At 39.0% G+C, this 26,406-nt stretch overlaps 1 protein-coding gene and 2 non-coding genes across 12 annotated transcripts in view; all 3 read right to left on the minus strand.

The window, feature by feature from the left end:
• Nucleotides 1-25,635, minus strand: part of LOC135225875 (nucleolar transcription factor 1-A-like) — a 176,453-nt gene extending 150,818 nt beyond the window's left edge. For 8 of the 10 annotated variants that reach the window (XR_010317108.1, XR_010317107.1, XR_010317106.1 and 5 more), the window contains exon 1: nucleotides 9,928-10,131. The gene's annotated coding sequence lies outside the window, so the exon portion shown is untranslated. Of the gene's footprint in view, nucleotides 1-9,927; nucleotides 10,132-15,761; nucleotides 16,441-25,411 lie in introns of those variants that run through there. The other 2 variants (XM_064265435.1, XM_064265438.1) reach the window with 2 other exon arrangements.
• Trnap-cgg (transfer RNA proline (anticodon CGG)) lies at nucleotides 14,033-14,104 on the minus strand. The gene has a single exon. It is a non-coding gene; the product is annotated as a tRNA-Pro (tRNA).
• Nucleotides 19,324-19,395, minus strand: Trnap-cgg (transfer RNA proline (anticodon CGG)). Its single transcript has one exon. It is a non-coding gene; the product is annotated as a tRNA-Pro (tRNA).
• Nucleotides 25,636-26,406: the final 771 nt, after the last annotated feature.

Raw genomic sequence — 26,406 nt, forward strand, 5'->3', positions numbered from 1 at the left:
GGCCCTGATGAGCCAATCGTCCAAATATAGAGAGATGTTGACGCCTTTGAGGTGAAGAAACCTCGCCACATTCCTCATCAGGTTTGTGAAGACCTGAGGAGCTGTGGACAGGCCGAAACACAAGGCCCTGAACTGAAAGATCCTTCCCCCGTCATGAAACGGAGGTACTTCTTCGACGAAGGGTGAATCGGGACATGAAAATAGGCGTCCTGGAGATCCAGCGACACCATCCAATCTCCTTGACGTAAAGCCGCCAGGACTGAGGCCGAAGTCTCCATAGAGAACTTCTCCTTTAGACGAACTTGTTCAGAGCGCTGACATCTAGAACTGGTCTCCAGCCCCCCCCGAGGCTTTCGCAACCAGGAAAAGCCGATTGTAAAACCCCGGAGAGTTTTTGCTCTAGAACCCAATTCTATAGCTCTTTTGTCCCACATTTGATTCACCATCAGACGAAGAGTATTCCCTCAGTACAGTGGGCCCCTGTATCTGGCTGACAGTTCCCATGCGGAATAGGTCGTTAGTGGAGGACTGTCTTGGAAGGGGATAAGATATCCCTTCCTGATTATGGACATGGAATGAGGCGTCCGAGTTTATGAGAGACCAGGCTTCTGCAAATTCAAGAAGCCTGGCCCCCACTGGTGTTTGGAGGCTGTCTGTCTCACTTCCCTTTCTTAAAGGGATGGGAAGGAGCCTTACCTCTCCTCTCAAGACCTCTTCTCTTAGAGGTAGCTCTGGAGAGAGGCCCTCCTCGAAAGGGCTGAACCGTAGAAGTCGGTCCTTTCTTGTCAACTGAACAAGTGGTCTCTTCTTCCTTGCAGTTTGCAGGAGAAGATCCTTAGTCGCCTTCTCAGTCAGTGATCGAGAAATGTCCTTCACTAACTGAGAAGGAAACAGGAAGTCAGACATGGGAGCGAAAACCAGGGCTGCTCTCTGTGAGGGAGAAACCGCCTTGGTTAGGAAGGGAACTAAAATACTCCTCTTCTTAAGGAGTACTGCTCCGAAAAGAGAGGAGATTTCTCCTGATCCGTCTTGTACCGCCGCCTTGTCAATACAAGCAAGAATACTCAGAATGACTTCGGGGTCAAGACCATCCGAGTCATGAGCTTTCTTAGACATCACCCCAAGGGACCAGTCTAGGAAATTAAACACTTCCAAAATATGGAAGTCCCTTGAGGAGATGATCCGTCTCCGAAATTGCCCAAGACACGCGAGCTCCATTCAAAGCGTGTCTCCTTGACGAGTCAACCAAGGTTGAAAAGTCCGCTTCGGCTGCCGCTGGGAGAGAATGGCCCATGTTCTCCCCAGTTCGGTACCAGAAACCTCTCTTGCCAGAAAAGTATGGTGGAGGCATACAGAAGGTGGTTCTGCCCAGATCCTTCTTAGACAACATCATTTGTCTAAGGACTGAAGCGCTCTCTTCATGAGATCGTAGGTCTCATCTTCAAGACCGACGAAGACTTAGGCACAATCGCACTCGAAAACAGTGATCGAGGCGAAGGAGGAGCGGCAGGAGTTAAAGAATCTCCGTATTCCCCGTAAAAGAAGGTCAGTCAGAACTTTATAGTTCGAGACTCCTTCTCTACCGTCACCCTCTTCTTCCGAATCTCCTTCTACACCTTGTGGAGAATCGGCCTGAAAAACGAGAGGATCTTCATCCCGTTCTCTCTCTACTGGTGACAAACTCCTACTAGAGAGGGGCTCATAGAGTGAACCGACTCTCTCTCCCGTCTAAAAGAAGTCTCGCGTCTGCTTGACTTCTCGCGCCTGAAAAGCTCCTCGCGCTTGGCTGGCGCCTCGCGCTTGTCTGGCGCCTCGCGCTTGTCTTGCGCCTCGCGCTTGGCTGGCGCTTCACGCTTAGCTGGAGCGTGTAGCCTGGCTGGCATCTCGCGCCTGGCTGACGTCTCGCACTTGTCTGGCGCCTCACGCAATGTTGACTCCACTCGGGCCTGCCCGCTGGCTGCCCTCGCCGCTTGGCTGAATCCTCGCGCCTAACTGGCGCCTCGCGCCTGAGCGTATCCTGATCTAGAGCAACTCGCTCGGATAGATCCTGATGTTTGTACGACTCTTCGCAGCCTGGAAGACGTCCCATGTCTGGAGGACGCTTCACGTCTGGCTGGGTGAAAGAGAGACTTTCTTAATAGAAGTCTAGCGTCCTTCTTTGCGAGGGGGATCCCTTGAAAGAACTCCAACCAAAGAGGCAATCTGCTCTTGAACTGCAAGCAAAATCCTCTTGGAAGCCACCCCAGCGTCCTCTTCAATAGAAGAAGCAGGAGAACTCGAAGGAGTGCGATCCTCAAATACTGTTCTAGGAGGCGTCGAAACCAGCTTAGCCTTCTTGATAGAAGAAGGAGCTTCCTCCGAGAAGCGTTCCGGGCTCGAGTCGAACGCTCGCTCTTTCCAATGCCTTTTCAGTGGCCTAGAAAGATCCGAGTCCTTCCACCCTCGTTAGGTGAAAGAACCGGACGACGAGAAACAATCTCGTAGGACGCTTCTATTAGAGCGATCCTGAGCAGACTGTAACGAAACAGAACCTGCTGAAGGGACGCCTGACCGTTGGGGTATTCCCACAACCTCCGTAAGACTTTCGACTTTCCTACTCCTCTGGGTATGTGAGTTTGGAAGAGGTCTAGGCCTGGAGCATCGCAGGGACGGTCAGACGCCCCCTCCACAACACTGGGAACACTCACTTCACTTAGTAATTCACAATCACTAGCCTTACCTTGCATGGCCGCCATCTTTGTCTTCATTTTACGAAGAGTAGCCTTCAGATTGGCGATTTCAGAAGCCGAATCCGAATGCAAAGCCTGTGAGGATTCAGATACATAGGGAGAATCATATTCATTAATAAAAGGAGAGTTAGACTCAGAAAAAGGCTCAATAGGCCTTGTACTCACACACTTTTGTGCAGCCCGTCTAATCCTATCCCTCTCTAACTTCTTCAAGTAAGAAATTAGAGTCTTCCATTCATCAGCATTCAACTTTTCACACTCAATACAGGTGTTAGCCAAAGAACAGTCAAACCCCCTACATTTACGACATACAGTGTGAGGATCAACCGAAGCCTTCGGTATCCTCACCTTGCAGCCTACATTCACACACACACTCACACTAACACTTGAATCAGACATTCTATTAGAAAAATCAAAAGCAAGTCCAAATCCAGTCCATAGTAGCGAATGCCAAAACAACGATCCAGTACGTCACCAAGAAATCCAATAAAGATGATCAATAAAGTCTTGAAAAGCGAATTCCAGTCAGGAGGTAGTACAACAATGTTGATACACCGGCGACAGAGAAATATGATAGAAAACGGGAATGGTTCCTAGTCCTGCCGCCCAGGGCAGGCAGGTAGATCACCTGACCTACCGGTAGCGAGTGGCGCGAAATTTGAATTTCTGTCGGGGACAACGGAGTCTTAGCTATGTATATATCTGACAGGTAAGTTCATTGTATGAAACTTCCAGGACTCGGAACATTCCCTTCAGTAGGTGGTCAAGTTCGTTCATCCCCCACGTAGTCTTAAGACAGGAGGGAAGATCGAAGAGCGGAATCCACCAGTGAAGAGAAGTCCGAGTCAGCAGAAGAAGGGAGAGCGAGGCCTAAAGGTTCCCCTGATTCGTACCAGAATCCTAATCTGCCAGTCAGCTTAGACGGAGGGAAAGAGAAAACAGTCTTCCCTTTCTCTTCCTTAGCAAGGAGCCATTCCCCAAAACCTCTAAGTGCCTTCTTCATAGAAATAGTCGGTTTCATCCTTACACAAGATGAAACCTTCGAAGTCTTCGAAGTGGAGAACAAAGAAAGAGGAGAAGGAGGAGCCACAGGAGAAAGTATATCTCCAAACTCTTGAAGGAGCAAATCTGTTAACCTCTTCTACGAGGAAACAGAGGAGTCTTTTGGTCCTTCTTCTTCTGAGGGATCCTGTTCTTCGTCATCAGAAGAGCCCTCATGATCCTTAGAGGCGCGGCTACCTTTAGAAAAGTCTCTAGAAGAGTGAGGTTTGACTCTTGGAGACAAAACTTCTGGAACTTGCCTACTCGCAAAATCCTTCTTGTCTTGAGGAGGGCGTTTCCCAGATTCTTGGAGCCTAACAGGAGTAAGGCGACTGACAGGATAAGGCTGTCAGGAGCAGAGCGCCTGTTTGAAGAAAAACTTCTATCAGGCTCTTGGCGCCTATCCAAAGGAGAGCGGCTACCAGGCGAACAGCGTCCGCCATGAGAAAAGCGGCTACCAGGCTCTTGGCGCCTGAAACGAGGTGAGAGGCTCTCTGGCGACGAGCGCCTACTGGGAGAGCGCCTACCAGGGGAGAAGCGTCTGCCATGATCTCGGCGCCTGACTCGAGGAGAGTGAACGTCAGGTGAAGAGCGCCTGGCAGGAGAAGAAAACGCGCCTAAACCGGCTCCTTGAACGCCTTGTCCCGATTTAGGGCGCTTGTCAACAGGAGAGTGGGAGGAGAGACGAGGAGCGGCTACGAGGCGAGTAGCGCCTACTAGGCTCTTGGTGCCTATCAAGGGGAGCGATCCTGTCTCGAGAAGAGCGTCTGTAGGGCGAAGATCTCCTACGAGCAGTCTGCTCCTTGTCCAAAGGAGAAACAAAGACATCCTGTCTGTCAGGCGAATGGCGCTTGGACGCAGATGGGATCTTGTCCGAAGCAGAAAGTCTCCTGCGAGACTCCGAACGCACAGGTGAGCGGGCCGCTTCCGTCGAATAACGAGAGTCAGGAGAGGGGAGCCTGGACTTCTTTACAGGAAGCAAGAACGTCCTTCCTACGACGAGACGACACGCAAAAAAGAGAGCCAGCCAGAGCCGAAATCTGCGCCTGAAGGTTAGCCAACACCCATTGCAGGAGAATTCACAAACTCTTGAACAGGTGACGAGGCTCGATCTCTGCTCGGGGAACGATACTCCAGAGATCTCTTACGTTTCTTCGCTTCCACCTCAGGCTCTTCCGAAAAAACTTCAGGGCTGGATGGACGGGCACAGGGAGCGTTCCAGGCTCTCTTCGAAGGGCGCGAGGCTTCCGAAGAGCTCCATCCTCGTTTGGGAGAAGGCGAAGACGAGATGCATTGGCGCAATATTTCTCTCTTGGAGCGATCCAAGGTAGCCTGGGAACGATCAACATGAGCTGCCGAGGGGACGCCTGACCGGTGGGGATGCTCCCTAACCTTCCTGCGGCTTTCGACTTTCCTCCTCCACTGGGACTGAGTCTGGAAGAGGTCTAGGCCTGGAAGCATTAGGGAGCCGATCAGACGCACCCTCCACTGTACTGGGTTCACTGCACAAATCACTATTTGGAATCCACTCTTAACCTTCTTATAAATGTTTTAATTTTCATCTCCATACAGCGAATGGTGGCTTTCATGGAGGCCACTTCCGAAGGCGCATCTTCGGCTTCGGTGCAGGGAGCAGGAGCTGAAACTGACAAAGGAGCTACTTCTAAAATAGGATTATCTATATCCAACTCGCTAATACGAGATCTACTACTGCTCCTAGAAGAAGCTTTCCTAACTTTATCCTTTTCAAGCTTCCTCAAGTAGGAAGACAAGACTTCCATTCATCCTCATTCAGCTTTTCACATTCATTACAAGGATTATTAAAGGTGCATTCATTCCCTCTACACTTCAAACATACTGTGTGAGGGTCTACCGCAGCTTTCGGTAGCCTCACCTTACACTCAGTCATACAACAAACTCTAAACATAGCAGTTTTCTTAGTATCAACATCAGACATCATGAATCCAAAGAAAAATCCAAAGAAAAGTCAAATAACTGTCCACACATCGCGAATGCCAGGCCAAAAGATCGGGTACTTCACCAAAAGTCCGTAGAAACAATCAAGGGCGAAAACGAGAAAAGAATCCAACTGTCAAGAGGTACCTACAACAGGTGTGGTCGACACCGACGACAGAAAAAATCTGGCAAGAAAGGTATGTTGGTTCTTACACCCGCTTCCCAGCGGCGGGTAAGGTAGATCACCTGACCTACCTGTCGCGTTTGCCGCGAGTTTTGAATTCTGTCGTGACGTCAGAGACATAAGCTAAGTATATGTCTGACAGGAAAGTTCATGTACAAAAATAACACAATGCATTTTTCGGAACTGGCGGACAAGAACGAACATGAAAAAACATCCCCTGACAACGTGGAGCGTAGTTACAAAGGCTGCCTTAATTTGTATCTTATTTCTGTACAAAAATGAAAATACCTTTACGTAATATATTTTCATACACATTTTAAACATAAAAGCATAAACATTTAAAAAATCGACACATCGACCGCTAAATTTGCACTCTTTTTAACTCGATATTTTCGGAAGAGCGGCATACAAGAACGAACTTGAAAAAACATTGTAGTAGTCGATAACTTGAAGGGCAGTTTCAAAAGCTGCCTTTTTATCATATTTCTGCACAAAAATAAAAATACTCTATTCGCAATACATTTTCATTCACATTTTAAACATAAAAGCATAAACCTTTATAAAATCGACACATCGATCGCTAATTTGCACTTTTTTTACATCTATATTTTCGGAAGAGCGGCAGGCGGCGGCTCACAAGAAAGAACATGAAAAAACATCGTATTGATAACGTGAAGGGCAGTTTCAAAAGCTGCCTTTGTATCATATTTCTGTACAGAAATAAAAATGCCTTTCACGTAATACATTTTCATACACATTTTAAACAAAAGCATGAACATTTATAAATAGACACATCCATAGCTAAATTTGCACTTACGTAACTCGATATTTTCGGCATAGAACAGCGTCAGAGGCATATATTTTACCATAATACCTACGTAATAACTTTCCATAAAATTTGTTAATATAATTTGCATAACCTTTATGGTCTGAACGGCATTTCTACAAATGTATGAACTCATTAGACAACGGCGCTGGCAGCGCTGTTAACTGAAAATTGTGCCGTAAAGATACCTTTTTTTAATTAATATTTTTGACGACCGCCGTAAAACCGATTCACCGTTGAGTGATTGCGCTGTTAACCGCGGGCCGCCTGTACATATGGGGCAGTTTATTCACCCCCATTATCATTAGCAAGCTATAAAAACATACATCTCATCACAAGTAACAGGCCTCCATAGAAGTCCTTTCACCCTACACTTTCCTGTTGAATGAAAGTACTACTCTGCCCGAGCATTCATCCATTCACACAAATTGTCAATTACATCACCACAAAAATAGGAAAAAAAAAAAATATGCATCACGTAAGTAGGTGAAATCTGGTGTGTAAGCAGGAATCCCGTTGTCAACCCCCGTGAATCGGGGGGGTGCTGGGTCTGGGCGCATGTCACAAGATGGATCAGTTGTGAACCACCAACCTTCATCGAAAATAGGTTCAATGTCTTCCAAACACTCTTTGTCACTGTCAACCGCTAAGAAATTATCACTATAATCATCTGATAGATTTGGTAGGTACTCAGACCCTGACTCTGACACACTATCATCTGACATGATACTGGAGAGAGAGAGAGAGAGAGAGAGAGAGAGAAGAGAGAGGAGAGAGAGAGAGAGAGAGAGAGAGAGAGAGAGAGAGAGAGAGAGAGAGAGAAAAAAAAACTGCATTCAAAAGGGAAAAAGGTTTAGATTTCAAATCTACATGGTTTACGGACAAAATTGTGATCATCCTTCTCAGACAATAGCCTGAAGTGCACTGGCATGCGTTGGCCAGTATCCCTCCTAATATCCCATTTGAAAATGACGTCACGACGTCCATCAAACGCTCATTGGTTGGAATGAAATTGTGAGTGGAGCTTCAGCACCTCTCTCGTACACAATACTGTGCCTGGAAACCATCTAAGCTGAAGAAAACAGCTTTGCTTTTCGAGGACGGATGAAAGACATATAAGTGTATGTCGGGGTCTTTTATTACTGTACCGTAAAAGACGTACGTGTACGTCCCAGTGCTGAAGGGGTAAGACCTCAGGTTTGTAAGCTTCAAAAAATACAAATTGATTAAAAATTTATTATTTATTCATATATGGAACAAACCCTCGGTCTTAGCAATAGGATAGACTTATATTTGGAGGGAGGTACAAGCATCCTAAACCAGCTGGAAGTTAACCCACCTGACCAAGCCTGTGAAAAAATAGACAATTGGCTATCTAAAACCTCAGCCATCTGGGTTGAAACACAATGATATATGGCCAGATTCATTGCGTTCCAGGAACAAAAGAAAACTCTGCCTGTTCAAGCAACAAACCATGTAAGCCACAGAAGTTTGTCACCACTCCTCACTCCCCTTGCTAGAGAGAGAGGAGCCTTTGCTACTGAATAGCAAGCTGCCTATTGCATAGTCACAATACAAAATCTACCACCAGTATGACAACCTTACTCACCTGTATCAGACTAGTTCCAGCATATATATATATATATATATATATATATATAATATATATATATATATATTATATATATAATCTATATATATATATATATATATATATATATATATATAGATATATATATTATATATACTTATATATATATATATATATATGTATATAGGCCCGAAAGTACTCTGCTATCTCGTTTTTTCATTTTTTTTCCTTCGTGGCAAAAAAACCTTTATTTATATATATATATAAATACACATTACAAATAGATAAACTAAATTAACTTATTTCCACAGCTTTTTGTAAGTCTTATCCCAAGTTTGGAGGGTAAACACAAAAAAACAATTGGCAACACCGAAGCTATGTATATCACAGCAAAACCAATGAAATTTATATAAGTCAGGAATCTGGTTAGTTTTACAGCAATGAATATTTTCAAGTGAATTATCATGAATAAGTAATAAATATATGCAATTCATAACCTTATTCTGGTCTTTAACTAATTATTTAAATGTTATCTACTGCACTCTTCTTCCCGAACAAACGACGTTTCCCTGTCTGGAGGCTGATACACCCTCATCGTTTAAGATTGTTGTGAATAAAGTGGCCTAGCGTCTATGGGTACAAGTGGTGTGCAAATTTAGCAAAGGAAATGGAAAGTTTATTGACTAAAGTGACTCTGCAAACATCGAGATGGCGTCAATCTTCTACACGAAAGGTGTAAAAATTTTAAAAGCATCATGGAGGTACCTAATTTTGAAAGCGTCATGGAGGTAAGTTTGCACTGCACAAGGCTGTATTTTCATTCACCTCTGTTTAATCTTAAATCATGACATTATTTTGTACTTTTGGAGAAAACTCTTATTTCAAGAGGAAAGTAGAGGTCTCGAGGTGTTGCTTCCACGACCAACGACTCGTGACTGATGTCCCTCTCCAGCGTCAGGATGTATTAAAGTACTTTTTCTGGAAGGTGGGTCAATGAGCGGGCAAGACTGGCCCAGGTAGTCCACACAGTTGTTTACCCTATATACATAGCTTGGTTATGATACATACATGACATACCTAGATGGATAAAAGCAGTATACATAAACATGAAAGCTACTCTAGCCTAAAAGAACAATCTAAGACATAGGCCTACCTAGGCCTACTCAGCAAATGGCTGGTTGATTTTCACGACCAAATGTGCAATTTACTACAGAGGGAAGGTTAGGTTAGGATGTAATGCAGCCTTTTTTGGGTAAGTATTGGCAGAAATAAATAATCATATATTCCAATATCTGCAGTGGCTCATAAATGAATAATAATATGGGGACAATCAACGTACGCCTAGAAATAACGGTAGCGGTCAAATCAAATCGTACGCTACTTCATACGTCTAGTTTACTTAACCAACATGAATGTCCACATTTATTTACCATAATTTCGTAATTACATTTTTCCTTTGGGGGGAAAAATGAATGAAAATTAAACATCCTTCAACAGGAACGACAACCTAGTACTAGGTAGCTAGTACTACTACTATTATTTCAGGTTTGGCTCAGCCGACCAAAGCTAACATGGGCCTAGTATCTTGCAATTTACTTACGTTCTCATAAAACACAAGCAGTATTCAACGTTGTCCACCAAGATATCTAAAACGTCTTCCTCGCTTAATTCTAGTTCATGCCAGGCACTTGGTAATCTCCACAAGCGTATGATATAGTTTGAATCCCCAAATCGGTTATGGAGGAAACCCCGGGAGGCGAACGCATCTACTAAACACGCTGGACTCAGCACGCTTCTTCTTCCTCTTTCTTATTTGGATTCGAATTTCGTTCGCCATCATCGCCATGCCCAAGATCTATAACAATCGTCTATTTTTATTAAATTCTACTGCTTTTATTTCATTTTATGTTACAATTCCAGATGGAATTTTCGATCTCCTTGCTGATTTTTAGTTTAAGTCAGTTTAGTAGATTCCGCAGCTTTTATTTCAGGCCGAACTTTCAGCTTCCCTTACTGTACACAAATCGTCTACATTTCTGTTTGGCCTGGGTTCTACTGTTCTTATTTCATTTTATATTACAATTTCAGATGGGATTTCCGGTCTCCTAACTAATTTCTAGTTCACAGCAGTCTAGTGGATTCCGCAGCTTTTAATTCAGGCCGAACTTCGATTCCTAAGACACTGTATGTCTATTAACTTTGTAATATTTCGTAACACCGTACCTATCATGTAATGAATGTGATATTTCTCTAACAAAAGATAAAAAAAATCTCCATGTGATTGGATTCTGTCGTTTTAATTTTAGTTTATTTGAATTTCTGCTGGAATTCTCTTATCTTTCTTGCCGATTTCCGTGTCTTTCACTGACCCCAACGCCCCTGGATTCTGCTGCTTTTATTTCATTTAATCTTCAGAGGAATTTTCGATCTTCTTTGCCGAGTCCTACAATACTTCCACTCGTTAAATTTCAACTGTAATTTTCAAACTTTCCTGCCCGTTAGTATATTACTTCCGCTAATTTATTACTTCTGTACTTTGGTACATACAGCCACTTATCACAAATACACTTATTACGTGCGTTTGGGACATGAGTCAGAAGTGTGAAATAAGATAATATATATATATATATATATATATTATATATATATATATATTATATATATATATATATATATATATATATAATATATATATATATCTATATATATATATATATATAATATATTATATTTCTATCTTCATGTATGAGAAATTACTTTATAAATAACTAAAAGGCGTTTTTCGAATTGTTGGGCGTTATAATTTACTTTTCCCGAGTAAATTTCAGCTTTAGGTTTTGCAGAAGAAACATTAGTGCTATTGTAATGAAGGTCTTATTTAAACTGTTACACGTTTTCGTTTATTAGTCTGAATTTGAAATTTAATTCATAAAAATTAGAATGAAAATATTAAATAATTATATGGTTTCAAGTGTTCTGGTTAAAAAAATTTCTAGAGATATATATGCAGTTTATATCCTATTGTTAGACCACCCGAAGAACTTGTAATTTCAATATACGTTGTGGTCAATAAACTAATATCTATGCATCTACCTACCTATTCTAAGATATATCTCCCTGTCAGTTGTGTTACAATACTAACCTTCACTGGTCGTCTCTCTACAACTTGTTTTGCGAAATCATCTGGTCTGGTAACATTAATACTAATTACTACAATGTTTTCGTAGGGTCATCCTAATTAAAGCTTAATTTGCTTCCTTTATTCGTCATCTTTCTCGGATGGTAAAATTTAGTAATTCAGTCTATTTTTTACGCGATATTCTACTGACAACACAAGATTAAAAACATAGATTTGGCAAATCGTCATCAATAAGACATTACTATAATGTTAGAACCACTACTGTTTTATACAATGTTACAAAACCCTTGATGGTTATGTGGACCTAGACTTTCTCCTTATTCCTCAGTTTTTTGTCCCAATAACATAATTATCATTTCCCCCTTGATTTGTTTACATGATACACAAGTCCTTGGATCCGTTTTCTATGTTCCATTGTCTCAAGGTAGTACTTGTTTTCTACATTTTCTTTACAACCCGTTTATTATTAATTATAAATACAATCACCGATTATGACTGGCATTCGGTATTAATTACTTCGACTTTTCTTCTGCTGTTTACTCTTTACAAGCAAACTACTACCCATTCTTCAAGCTAGGCCTATGGACTACTCCACGTCTTGCATTAAATTTTATTCCAAATAAGTCTGCTATTTCAGCACGGCATTTTATCACCCCTTTGCGATAACTGTACCAGTCTTTTTCACAGTACTTTTCACCATTTAGCCATTTTTTCAAACTTCCAGTAAATTAACTTTCAAACAAAAGACATATGAGCATCTCCTGAACTAAATCTCATTCAGCTTTGACCTTTGACTTCTACTTAAGAAAATCCGCATGCTATTTCATTCTATGCGATATCAGCTAGCAAGAGATAGAATTCTTTTAAACTGTACAGATATAATTCTTTTAAAACGTATAATCTTTCTTTGGTTTTGCCTTTCGTCAAACGCTATTTCATTCTATGTGATATTAGTTAGCAAGAGAAAGAATTCTTTTAAACTGTAGATATAATTCTTTTTAAAAAGTATATCAGTTAGCAAGATAGAATTCTTTTAAATTGTACCGATATAATTCTTTTAAAACGCATAATCTTTCTTTGGTTTTGCCTTACGTCAAATGCTACTGATTTTCCACTTAAGCTATTTTATCACTCTGTTGCTTTACGGTATATTTGAATCTAATTATGAACACCGTACTATTTCTGGGAAGTGAAGAAGAAATCAAGGTGAGGGTGAAGGGGTCGGGGTTGAAATATTGACAAAATCATGAGCCGCCGAGATATAAATTCAGAACCTTGAATTTATATCTACAGATTTGGATAGGAAAATATGATGTCCCATTTACAAACTAGTTGCAAAACAAGTTTACAGATAACAGGTGCACTACAGCAACAGACAGGAAACTCAAGCTAACAGAGCCATCTGGCAAAACGTTGGAATCATCAAGAGTATTGAAATAAAAATCCTCCAGTTGTTCAGAGATCAAATTTCAAATAAAACTTTAGTTGCCGGTTAAACACACACGTACTCACTCCTGCTATAACTATGAAGTACAAGTACTGCCGAAATGGTTTTCCTCGTTGTGTAGTCAGATTTACAGTTATATAATGTTAAACATTTCCTGGATACAAAAGAAGCCAAAACATCAGCCCGCGTGTTTTTCACAGTTATCTCACTAAATGCTGGGTTTCACTTTGGCGCCTTGCCAGCACTCCGGGTGGGGGGTGGAGGTAAAGGACAATGGCAGTGTGTCCCATAGCACTTTGCCCTGCCTCTCGTGGCATCTTACCGCCAAACTTTGTAGGTACCGCATAGCAATTACTATTATACTTTTATAATATAACATGTGTACAAGATTGCAGCGTATGTTCGTTACGAGGATACGAGAAATTGTATAGTGTAATTGCTGTCATCAATTTGGTCCTTTTTTAACGATATTCCATGATAACAAATCCGTTAATTAAAGGATTCTTGGTTTAAAATTTGGCGGCAAAACGCCGAAAGAAGCCAGAGCATTTGCTCGTGTGACCTATTTTACAATATAATCTTACCTTGTTATCCCGTGATTTAATTCAAGTTATTATTATTATTATTATTATTATTAATTATTATTATTATTATTATTATTATTATTATTATTATTATTCTTACTTGAGTGAAATGCTCTTGGCTATTAATTGAAAATGGACTAAGATTCAGTGGGCACTCTCAATTAAAACAAGGAAATTAGCAAAATGTACATCAATTCATTTTTGGTTTCTCTTAGCCGTGGTGCCAATGAAACTAAGTAAGAAGATTACTCAATAGCAACAGACGTTGAAGTATATACCGTTGATAGAAGAGCAAGAAACAATCTTGCAACAACAAAAATAATTTCTTCATTTGAATTTCGTAACGTTTGTCAGGGCTTATAGACTAAAACTAGAGTCTAGACTATAAGACTAAAACCAGTATACAAATCAGCGCACCCTCCATTACTCTTATAACTCCATAACACTTTATCCGAGAGTACTTTAGAAGCGTAACGAACCCAAGCAAGATCCCAGGGGTGAGAAACGATTAAAGTACGTCCATCGCATAAAGATAGGGCCTGTCCGGGAGTCGAACCCGGGACCTCTCACACCCGAAGCGAGAATCATACCTCTAGACCAACAGGCCAGTTGCACATGGCGCCGACTGTATTAAAATTTTTTGTTCTATTTAATACAATTCGCGGTTGTTTAGTTACGTTTGATGGAATGTAAAACAAACAAGGTCAGTTAGTACAGGTTGGATATCAGTCTATACGTGATGGTGATCAGTTTTACCTAAATCTATCGTAATCTGCCGACTATAGTCTAGCAGAACAAAGGCCTTGGCTAAGGTGTGGTATATAGAAAGTTATAGTTTTCAGAAATTTAACGTTCAATTCAATAAAAACGAGCCTGAATTATTTACCTCTATATCTCCCGATTTACACAACTCTTGTTATAGTAAACTGAGTCGTTTTCTGATTACTTATTTCACTAGATATATTCTAAACTTTTTTAACCTCCCTCCCCCATTCACAATGAGGGTTTTATTGCTCTTGAATTTATTTAGTGAAGAGTATTTATCGAGTAGGCACAGCCCTATTTCATATGCTCGGTGATGTTTTTTTCGTTAAAACAGCTGAAGGCTTCGCTTAGAGGCTTCTAGATATGGGAAAATGTCTTCATAGGCCTATACAAATGAATGCTTGAATACTTAAAGGATCTGCCAATATTCGTAGTTGGTGCCATAACTAAGCGCTCTCTCTCTCTCTCTCTCTCTCTCTCTCTCTCTCTCTCTCTCTCTCTCTCTCTCTCTCTCGCTATAAACTTAAGAATATTTACAGATTCATTTTTCTGGTCTTAGGGGACTCCAATATTGGTAACATCATTTATCATTTATTTGTCGCTTAAAAAAATATCAAGTGCTAAATCACCGAAAATAAAAATGAGGGTCGGTGACTGGCCATTAATCCATTTTTTTTTTTTTTTTAACAAAAAGATTCATTTTCATAACGCCATCTTTTTTTTTTTTTAACAAAAAGATTCATTTTCATAACCAAAATCTAAACAAATAATGTTAGCTTGTATCAAAATAGATAGAATGGAATATTTAAATGAATAAAAATAAAATAAAACGAAATAATGTGGGCAATGACCATTACAAAATCGCAACACATGCGCACACGCACACAGATTCGTGCATGAATGTAATTATAACAGGGCAAAACAAAAGCTGATCGCCTAACCACCTTCATAATTGGGGTTAGGGGGGAATAGAAGATAACGCTAGTTTTACTTACGGTAAGTATGGTTCTTAAGTAACTTGTAAAATTTATAATATTACCAAATAAAAAAAGAGGATTAGGCTAAATGGTAGTATACACCATCGCATGAATGAGTGACGTCACGTTACACAGCCTACTCACGCTTGTTTTCAAACTGATCTCCTGACCTCTCTTGATTGATTCATAAGCAGCAGATATAAACATAACCCACTAAGATTATGTAAGAATGTTATTCTGCAGTTGTAAGTGGTTGTGGTTCCTCACCTTTTGTCACCCAAAGTTATATATATATATATATATATATATATATATATATATATATATATATATATATATATATGTGTGTGTGTGTGTGTGTGTGTATAACAAAATATATATATATATATATATATATATATATATATATATATATATATATATATAATCATAATTACAACAAACAGACGTATAGTAAAAGATAATTCTAACGTATTTACGAAACAGAAAACAAGAAAAGACAAATATTCAAATACACAATACCTTTGCCTGACGTGGTAACTCCTCTACGTAGGAATAAGCTCAGCTAACGCAAATCTTACGTGTCTTTCCTCGTTCTGTCTCCACGGATCAGCATAGCCTAATGTTTCTCAATTCGGTTCTGTCTCCACATGAACTTAATCGCTCAAAGTTTAATATATGTTGTGGAACGCGTTGGTGAGAATGATACACATGTCTGTTTGGTTGTCTGTCTGCCTCTGGAATCACCAATTTGTCTCTTCATCTGACAAAAACAACGAGTTGGTCTAGCTTGTTCTTTGAGTAAGCCCAAGCTCTTAGTTGTCTGACGTGTTTCAACGGTTTTTACGCTCCACCGAAAGTTTCATTTGAAACCCTTCACCACGTACTGTTTAAGTTTAGGAAAATTTATCATGGCCTCAGATAAAGAACTGATTTTACGAGGTTCCAAAATAAATATCTTCCAGAAGTTTGTACTAGCATTACTTTTACCATGCCGCACATTCATGCCCTTTCCAGGGTCTGTTAAGTTGCTCGCCTGTGTTTTGATAGACAAATTACACTTAAACTTTCAGCTCTTAACAGCCATTTTCTTTGAGGCTTGTAGATGTGAAGAAGTGCCTTCTCTATAAACATGTTAACTTGCACAGCTAGTTCTACCTTCTGAGACTGATGTAATTGAGTCTCGTTGCTACACGTCACCCTGCAAAGAAGTAAAAAATGTTTTTATTAGACCATATCATACTCATTCAACGCCATGAACAAATAGGTTTGTTTAAAGACAGGTGGATAAAAGCAATGTGTTATGAAAATGGAAGAGCTAGAGGAACTGGGGCGAATCTACACAATAACGCCGCGCAGGTAATAATCCTTCTGCGTAGGCCTAGATATATGACAAATGTTCTGGAAGTTTTCTCTACAGGGGGCCGTCCATGGTGCAGCCTTTTGTGTGTGAATGTGGAAGTGATCATAATTTATTCTTTTCCTGGGGGCCGTCCATGGTGCAGCCTTTTGTGTGTGAATGTGGAAGTGATCATAATTTATTCTTTTCCTGGGAGCTATCACCTGTTGTGCCAAATAGATTAATACTTAAAATATAATTACAATCATTCGGTAATGGTGCTAACACTTGGGCTATGCCAATGTCTATAGAATACTATATATTCTGCATACACCCTGGGCTATGTGACCAGCGTTGTGTTGTTCGTCTTCTAAACTGAGAATTAGGTTCAGCTTCAAGCCAAATGCTGGTCACCATTTTGGTTCAAACAAAAAATCACTGTGTGTGTAATACTTCGTAAAAAGCAGTGCTAACGGGTAGTCTGAAGCTCTGAACTTTGACTCTGGTTTGAACCGTTGAAAGGAAGTCAAAAGGTTCCGCGACGAAATCGAAAGTTCTCGGTGAAAGTTTGCAGAGAGAGAGAGAGAGAGAGAGAGAGAGAGAGAGAGAGAGAGAGAGAGAGAGAGAGAGAGAGAGAGAGAGACTCACTCACCTATTCTCAGTATGCGACTTTCTGAAAGCGGGGAAACCAGAAATTTGTGAAAATATGATTGGCCATCTATCACAGGTTTTCTTGCCGAGTTGAATGATTCCCGTGCGGAATTCAGGTTGATCCTATAACGCAAACAGTCACGTGACAGGCAAAAGTTGGAACCAGGGATCTTTGGATTGGAATGGAATATTCATAGAATTTAGACCTAATAGGTCATTCAGCGCCAAAGGAAAATGAAAATGAAGACGGTTACAAGTCTAACAGGAGTAAAACCTCGCAAGTGCACTATGAAACAATTGTTAGGAGAAGGTGGAAAGTAAGACGGCTGAAAGAGAATATGAAGGGAGGTACAGTAAATAAAAGAACGAAATGTGTTGGAGCTCCAAAGAACCTGAAGTAATGCCTACAGTACACCAAAAACAGTTCACAGATTTACATCAGCGAAGCACACCTACTTTAAGAACTTTGACAATGACAGGGGAAAGGGTTTCCAGAATACAGTGCATTTCTGGTAGTGATTTATTGCTCAGAAGATGAACCCTGTTCATATGGAACAAGCCCACCACAGGAGCCAGACTTGAAACTCAAACTTCCAAGGATAATGTGTTCATTCGAAAGAAGTAACAGAAGGTTAACAGGAAAAACAGAAAGACATCGGTTACTAGCAAAGAAAATTGGCAAGTTTGACTGACAGGGAGGTACAATTCCAGCATATCGACGCTGCTGTTCAGAGAATCTGGTTGCTCGCACCAGGTAAAGAGCACTAACGACCAGTTGTGAATTTGAAAGGGCTGTTAATAAACAACTTAATGGAAAAATTGAAAACAAGAGACTATCTGTCAATGTACCAAGTCATAACTGCTAATATTTAGGAAGCAGAAACCTACCATACCAGACCATTTCATCTAAAAAGAGAGAAATCTCAGGAAGAAACAGATATCCATGAGAATGATACTCTAATAATGGAAGGAAATTAACTAAAATAAGTTGCATTGATTTCATCAAAGTTTATAAATATATGATGCCTTGCATACAATACCTAACTTCCAAGCAGCATATGCTGATACTTTCATCACATGATGTTTATCAACATTAAGATAAGAGTCAAAAGATACACCATGAAGGGAGTTAGACCAGTTTCCATATAATGTCATTAGAACCACGTGTTGGGGATCTTGAACCAATAATTTTGAGGGTGATTGTACTGAGGTGGGAAGGAGCAGGCCTTTTAATTTTTTTGAACAAAAAAAATACCTTTCTCGTTAATCTAGCACCGGTAGTACATCCCAACTTCGGTCTAAAGTATATGACGTCAATCTAACACCGGTATTACATCCCAACTTAGATCTAAAGTATATGACGTCAATCTAACACCGGTATTACATCCCAACTTCGGTCTAAAGTATATGACGTCAATCTACCACCGGTATTACATCCCAACTTCGGTCTAAAGTATTATGACGTCAATCTAACACCGGTATTACATCCCAACCTAAGTCTAAAGTATATGACGTCAATCTAACACCGGTATTACATCCCAACCTAGGTCTAAAGTATATGACGTCAATCTAACACCGGTATTACTTCCCAACTTCGGTCTCTAAAGTATATGATTCAAATTTGGGGAAAGCTGCAACGTCGAAAACGTAATACAAATTCGTAGTCATTCCGGTTTCAGTTTTGTATTAATTTTCTTGTAGAATAGTTTCAGTTCTGTATTGATTTTCTTGTAAAGTTATTTTTTTTTTATCAATATCGAGGGTAAGATATTGAATTAAACAATATCTTAACGTAACCATATAAAAATTACTCGGAGTACCTCAGATCTTCAACAAATGAAAATAAATTCGTCCTCTAACCTAAATATATCCACGATAGTACTAAATAGTTAGACGTTCTTTGTCTACATCCTGTATATCACGGGCCATATCTCTCTTGACACCGTCGACTCGGTGGATTGAATCATCACCAACTTATAATCCCTCGTCCGGCCGACCCGTTTCAGTGGGTCCTATATAGTTTGACTACAGTCAACAGGTAGTATCATCAGACTTGATAAGAACCGTTGAGCGAAAACACCATGTGCAAAACAAGGGCCTGTCCGGGAGTTGAACCCGGGACCTCTCGCACCCGAAGCGAGAATCATACCCCTAGACCAACAGGCCAACTGAGAGAACGGGAAATTTTTGCTTATTTCATAGTTGAACTACGAGCGTAGACTGTTTCATACGTTTTCATTCGTTTTCGCTTTCTATCGCTTTCCCCGTCGTGCCAGGGGTGTTCAAGGGCATCAGTACAGTACCCCAGTTTGCTATTTTAGAACGCCGTGTTCCGCGTTTTAGTTAATAAGGGAAAACCTTCGTTTTATTTCAAATTATAAAGAGAGAGAGGCTGAAGTCAACGTTGCAATGGATAGTGTGTTGATAAGGGCGACATATTCGAGACGTTTTCTCCTGGAATTTGGTTTGTCCGTTTTTTTTTTTTTTTTTTTTTAATAATATACGAAACCATGTACTGAGTGACGTTCTCTGCATTCGTTTAGGATCTAACTTGAGAATCCGTTTTCAACTCGTATAAAGTAATCGAATTCATGCGTTTATGCGTGTAAAGGTCTATATAAATAATCAAATTTATATATATGTATATATATATATATATATATATATATATATATATATATATATATATATATGGCACTCGCTTTTTCTGAGTTATTGGTATCAAAAGTCAAACCCTTCAATATATATGCCCATCTCCGTAGCTAAGTCCGAATCCTGAGATCTAAACGAGGCTGCAGAATGCACAATCCACGCTGGCATATACGGTTATCTTAATAAAGCTCAAACACGCAGCCAACCCCTTCCAATAATAGACATACAAAAACACAGAAATGGTCACCCATTCAAAATTATTCTTAGATTCGTTCGCAAAAATGTAACTTATTCTTGTGATAAACGCACGGAAATCATCCGATCTTTTTTTTTTTATCAGAATGTCATTATTATTCACGAATTGTATTAAAAAGAGTAAAGAAAAATGATTCTCAGAACAACTGACGAAACATTTCGAAAATATATCGCTTTATGATCGCTATCAAGTATACAAAGCTCGATTACTGACATCTAAATAAATCTAACATTGGTTAAGATGTTTTTGAGTGACTAGAAAATAATCTCTCCGGCTGTGGAAAACACTTAAAAGGAAAACGGAAAATCTCTCTTTAATCTCGTCTGTATCTTGTATATCTATCTACATGGGTAGGAAAAGTCAACCGTCGCTCGTAATTTAGATGGATAACACGCAAAACGGACATCACCTTATCTCTCCAAGGTCATTGACCGTTAACTCGTATAAGCCTATGTTTCGATAAGCGACACTTCCCGCTGTATAGTATGAACAGAGCAACACTACATATAAAGGATATGACTGAAGAAAGAAAGTGGAAAGGCGAAAAAGCTCTATAACGTAGACTACTCCATTGCACTAGGCCTATTGTCTGCTAATTTGGCCTATACTCTCACCTGGGGCTCTCTTGCAATTACCGTTGCAATCACGGAAGAAAATAATGTTCTAATTGATGCCCAAACCATTCACAAACAAGAGAGAGAGAGAGAGAGAGAGAGAGAGAAGAGAGAGAGAGAGAGAGAGAGAGAGAGAGAGAGAGAATGGTTGACGAGTTGTCAATATACATTAGAACTTAGGTAATTTTATTTTACACTGCTTAAAATACGTACTTATTTTGTAATGGCGTTGAGTAAACCTAAATATCCAATTCTGCAATATAAATCATTCAATATAACACATTCTATTTAAAGTTTATGTTGTGCATGTACGTAACATTCGACATAAATCACATTATGATAGCTTTTCATAGACCTATATGTTGTCGAATGCCACTCAGATGAAAATGGTAATTGTTACATACGCTGATAATCCTATAAGTATACTAGCAGCATATTCTAATTTAGTAACAATATACTACAATACTGTAGTGGAAATGGTATAAAAAAAATAAAAAACTAGGAAATACCAAAGTACACGTACTTCCAGAAGTGAAGCGACAAATCTCAGAATTGATCGTACTTCTATAGAAACTCATGGGTTGCCAGTTAGTATATTTTATTCCCATTATTGTCATCTATTTATCTGATAATACGTATCAGTGATTAACTGAATAAGCGCACAAATTATTTCCCCAGTGAATGATCAATGTTAGTTCAGTAATTGTTTTTTAATAGAAAAAAAAAAATTTCCCCAAAGAAACATCTGTGGCTTCCAAAGTGTGATATGAAGTGTTCACCATAGAATGGCAGCAGGAACCGTGTGCATAAGCATTGGCCTAATATTTGTAAATCAACTTTCTACTTTAAGTTTAGCATCTGATTAAATGAAATATAAATAAGACAAGTTGGTGTAAAAAAAAAAATAAAAAAAAAAAAAAATAAAAAAAAAAAAACGAAATCCGAGTTATGTGCGCGTTTAGCGTTGGTTACATGGTTAGGCCTATTTCAAGAATCAAGGAAATATATTTTCCAGCTTGTTAGTTAATAATTTCATGGAATTTCTCGATTGTGCACATTTTTGCATGCGGAATTGCGTTCAGAGTCGCACCAGACAAGTATTTCGTAGGTTTCCACTTTTTTTTTTTTTCAGTGCATAAGTGAGACTATTCTTGTCCATACGATCCGGAGTGTGAATATGCTTGGCGAGTATTTCTTTAATTCGAGTATCCCCTGTTATGCCCCCTCTCTCTCTCTCTCTCTCTCAGGACTTTTATTTATCAGGAATAACCAGAGGTCTGTTTTAAGAATCGAGCACTAGGCCTATTGGTCATGCTAGGGTGCTTCTTTATATACATACATATATATATATATTATATATATATATATATATATATATATATATCTCCCCAAAAAAACTCATAAATTTCTGTTATGCAATAATACTTGACTGGATCGAACTGATAGCTGGTTGTCAGTGGTGATATGAATTTGGGTGATATCACTCCCTTATGATACGCCCACTTACGCAAATTCAGTCTTAAATTTCACGGTTGGGATATGATTCGAAGATTTGAAGTAATAGGTTGAAAGTGAAAAGGTGGAGTTAGTATTGTGGGTAGAGGTAGTAGAGGGGAAGGGGGGTTGGTTGGGGTCTGTCGTCTCCTAGTTCCTACTTAACCAGATGGTGATTTCACGGGTGTTCTGGTTGTTTGCGACCGACTTTCTTATTTTTTATATAGCGAGTCTGTTTCCCAGGTGCAAGGATAGGTCCTGGTGTCGGTCCTGAAGGTTCTATCTTTGCCTAAATAACAGACAGTGGCCCTGCATTGTAAGCCTTGCAATGCCCGGAACTAGGCCTAGTCACCTGAAGGTAGCAGCAGCAGTTAGAGCCTTTCTCGAAGATGGTGTTTTATGCTCGGTCCTAGAAGCTAGAGTCAGAACTACCAACCACCCCCAACTTCTCCATTGAATCTAGGTGCATTCATGGTTGATTATGTTTAATGTCGCGGAGATTTTCCCTTCACATTCTATTGATACAATTGCATGGTTTTATGCATCTTCGCTAAAATAATTGATAATACAGTACATATTAAATATTTGTTTCCACATTGCTCAAAATATACATTGGTAATGTTGGTAATCCTGTGTTGAACGAAATTTCAAATTGTTTCGTTTCTATAGTTTGAAGTAATTGCTATACTTTAAAATAATTACTATTACCGTAATTTTTTCTTATGATGTTATAAATATCATAGATTGATATTTGTGCATCATATGTTAGCTTTATTTTGCTTGATAGAGCTTTCACTGTAGAAAAAATATATATTTTCAGCTACGAGTTGTAGTTGCCAGTTAGCGAATTTCGAACGAAATTCTCTGAAATTTGTCGCTTCAGTTTGGAACTTGTACTGTACGTAAGCCATCATTGGAATAGGTCGCTGTTTACGCTTGCAAAGTTGCCTGATTATATTACGTGTATATATCTATTATATATATATATATATATATATATATATATATATATATATATATATATATATATATTATATATTGGATTTTACTGTAAAAAAATTTTATAGGAATGTCTGTGAAGACACGGTATAGTTCATACACTCGCCCAAATCAATTTTGCACCAATCTTCCGCAAGATTTCGTTCACCTTACAATTTATTCGTTTTATCTTATATACACTAGGAATTTTGTTTTATTTTCTTTGAAATATCAACATTAACCTTACATATAGTATTGCATAAAAACATGAAAAAACCATTTTGGGAATATTGTACGAAACATTTTGAAAATAAACTTTAGATCTTTAACTAGAGTCGAGGAGAGAAGTAAATGTTGAATTTAACAATACAAAAACAAAACAAAAAATCGAGTATGGCAACTAACGCATATTTCTAATAACTGTTGTCCCGTTGACATGAGTAGAGGATCAAATGTCTTTCGAAATGATTTCGAAAACGTGTGCCCATCTTCACCTCTCTCTCTCTCTCTCTCTCTCTCTCTCTCTCTCTCTCTCTCTCTCTCTCTCTCTCTCTCTCTCTCTCTCGAGTATTATTCATGCTAAAAGGCTACTGAATTGCATTTTTCCATGACACTTGTAATACTGAAGGGTAAAATTCGTTGATACTTTTAGTCATTTTATCTTTACCGAACTATTTTAAAATTCTATGGCCATTCAAAGGGTAGCAAGATAGCCTAATGTACTCGTAACCACTTTGAAAATTAATGTGGTACTTGGTGAATAATTTAATGTTTTAAACGTAGCCACGTTTATATTTAATCAGCCTACGAAATACACATAAGAATCAGAGTTGGAGTTATTGTAATTTAAATGAAATTTAATTAATTAAAAAATTTCGTGTAATTGTAATTGAAAATGAAATTATACTACTTGTAATTTAATTAATCACAATAATTACAAGTGTATGTAATTTGTAATTTAATTACTTATAAGTTGATGTAATTTGTTAATTACAAGTTGATGTAATTTGTAATTTAATTATAATTATATAATTGAAGTGGTAAGGCTCTTGCTCATAGAGCTGCCAGTAGACCGTGTCCTGGAAAAGAATTATGAACCCTATTAGCTCGATTTGCTCGCCTCAATACACAGTTTCCTGTGGCAAAGATTAGTGTTTTCCCTCGAACCCAAATCCCTTGTAATTGTAACTATACTCTGTTTTTTTTTCATCTGTCCACCCGCCTGTGGTGTTTTTGTATGGCAACACTGCGTCCCGGGCTTTAGATAGTCACATTCAGCTTACATTCAACGATTATAATAATATCCTATTTCGAATATTAACGGTGTAATTCGCATACAGTAAATTATTAAAACACTTTTCAGTTGCAAAGTACACCCAGATATCCTTTTATTTACCTAAAACTTACACATGGCGTAACTATCTAAAGCCCGGGACGCAGTGTTGCCATACAAAAACACCACAGGCAGATGGACAGATGAAAAAAAACAGAGTATAATTATAATTGAACTGGTTAAGAAATTGTAACGTGATTGTTATTTCCAAAATGAATTTATAACTAACTGTAATTTAAACTTTTGAAAATAATTGTAATTTTAATTTTTTTGTGTATACTCCAACCCTGAAAAAGCGAATGACGGCATTGTTCTCGTGAAAAACAAATGTTTCCTAAAAAAACAGTCACTGGGCTAATTACTACGAATACTTCATCTTTTGCATATACAGATTAAAATTATCTATAGAATAATAAATATTTTATCACTAACCAATTACTGGAATTACGTATGGGTACATATTCGGATCTGTGATAGACTAGCCAAGGCCTATCTGCCTAACCTGAACCGACTTCTTTCACTAGATACCAAGTTACGGTAATATTTTACTTTTCACTACTAGTAGTAGGTACTACCCATTAGGTAATTGAGTTAGGTATGCCGCGAACTCGTCTCCTTAACCTGATTAGGAGTACAAAACTCACGCTCAGTTCCATCCCACATTAACTGTTCTGCGATATTATGCAGTAGGCAGCCAATTTGCTCACATGGTGGACCACGGCAACTAAGTGGATTGAGGAATAGTGTATTTCAACCAATCAACATCCACTTAAGACTTATGCAGCCTAGAGTGTACAATAAAGGAAGTAATCGGTAATAATCATCGACTAATCGTAAAGCTCCTTTCATACTTACAGGGGTGGAAAAGTTCATTTCCAGGACTTGGACTTTGACACAAGGCGAACACCAATGGCGATTCATGTAAGGAAATATCACACGGCGATGATCTGATGAAAATGCCCATATCAGATGGGGGTACTTAAAGGTTAAATGTGCACACGTCTCTTCTTGAAGATTCCAAACATTTTCGGCATATAGCCTGAGCATAGCAATACACAACAACAAGCAAGGCATCTGGAACTACAAGCTACAGCTAGCCTTCCAAGGATCAAGTTCCTGGATTAGTGTTGCCAGACGCATTTGGTTAGAAAGGCCAGAGATTTCGTTGGCAATTATTGGTATTATCTAAAACTTTTTTTTAGTAGACTTCTCGTATCTGCTTTATTTTTCACACAAAAATATGAAAGGAAAGTCCAGTTCGACGAAAGTTATCGTAGATGTGAGAACATCTAGCAGATAAGAAAACATACGAGTACCCAGTACAGTATTACCACAACCAAACCATTGCAACACTATAATTGCAATAATTGAAAATGTTTGATTAAACGACGAACAGCATTTTCACAGAATTCATTCATATCGAATGGAAAGCACGCAGAGTATATGCAACCATGTTTAATTAAATACCAGTCGGTCTAACCGGTATTAACGGTTCCAAGCTTGTAGGCAGTAATGTTCCTGCTGCCTTGTAACTGATGCCTCTGTATAGAAGGCTAAACCTACCTACCGCCTCGATCAAGAATTGTAGCCTTGTTCAGGATGAAAACCAATTACCACAATCTCCGCCAATGATTATTTATTTCATCCATTAATTTTCAACCTTGTACGCGTTAGTCAGTTACTTGGTTATACTCGTCAGCTCACTTCCAGCATGAGTTTGTCTCAAGTTCTGGCGAGTCTCCATTGTCACGTATGTAATAAGGTTTATTGCAACTACTATAAAATATATTTACCCTAACCCTTGCAACAACTCGTGAATCATTCGGTTCTTATTCTCTTCGGTAGATCTA

Source organism: Macrobrachium nipponense, chromosome 13 (assembly GCF_015104395.2).
Source record: "Macrobrachium nipponense isolate FS-2020 chromosome 13, ASM1510439v2, whole genome shotgun sequence".
Classification (NCBI taxonomy): domain Eukaryota; kingdom Metazoa; phylum Arthropoda; class Malacostraca; order Decapoda; family Palaemonidae; genus Macrobrachium; species Macrobrachium nipponense.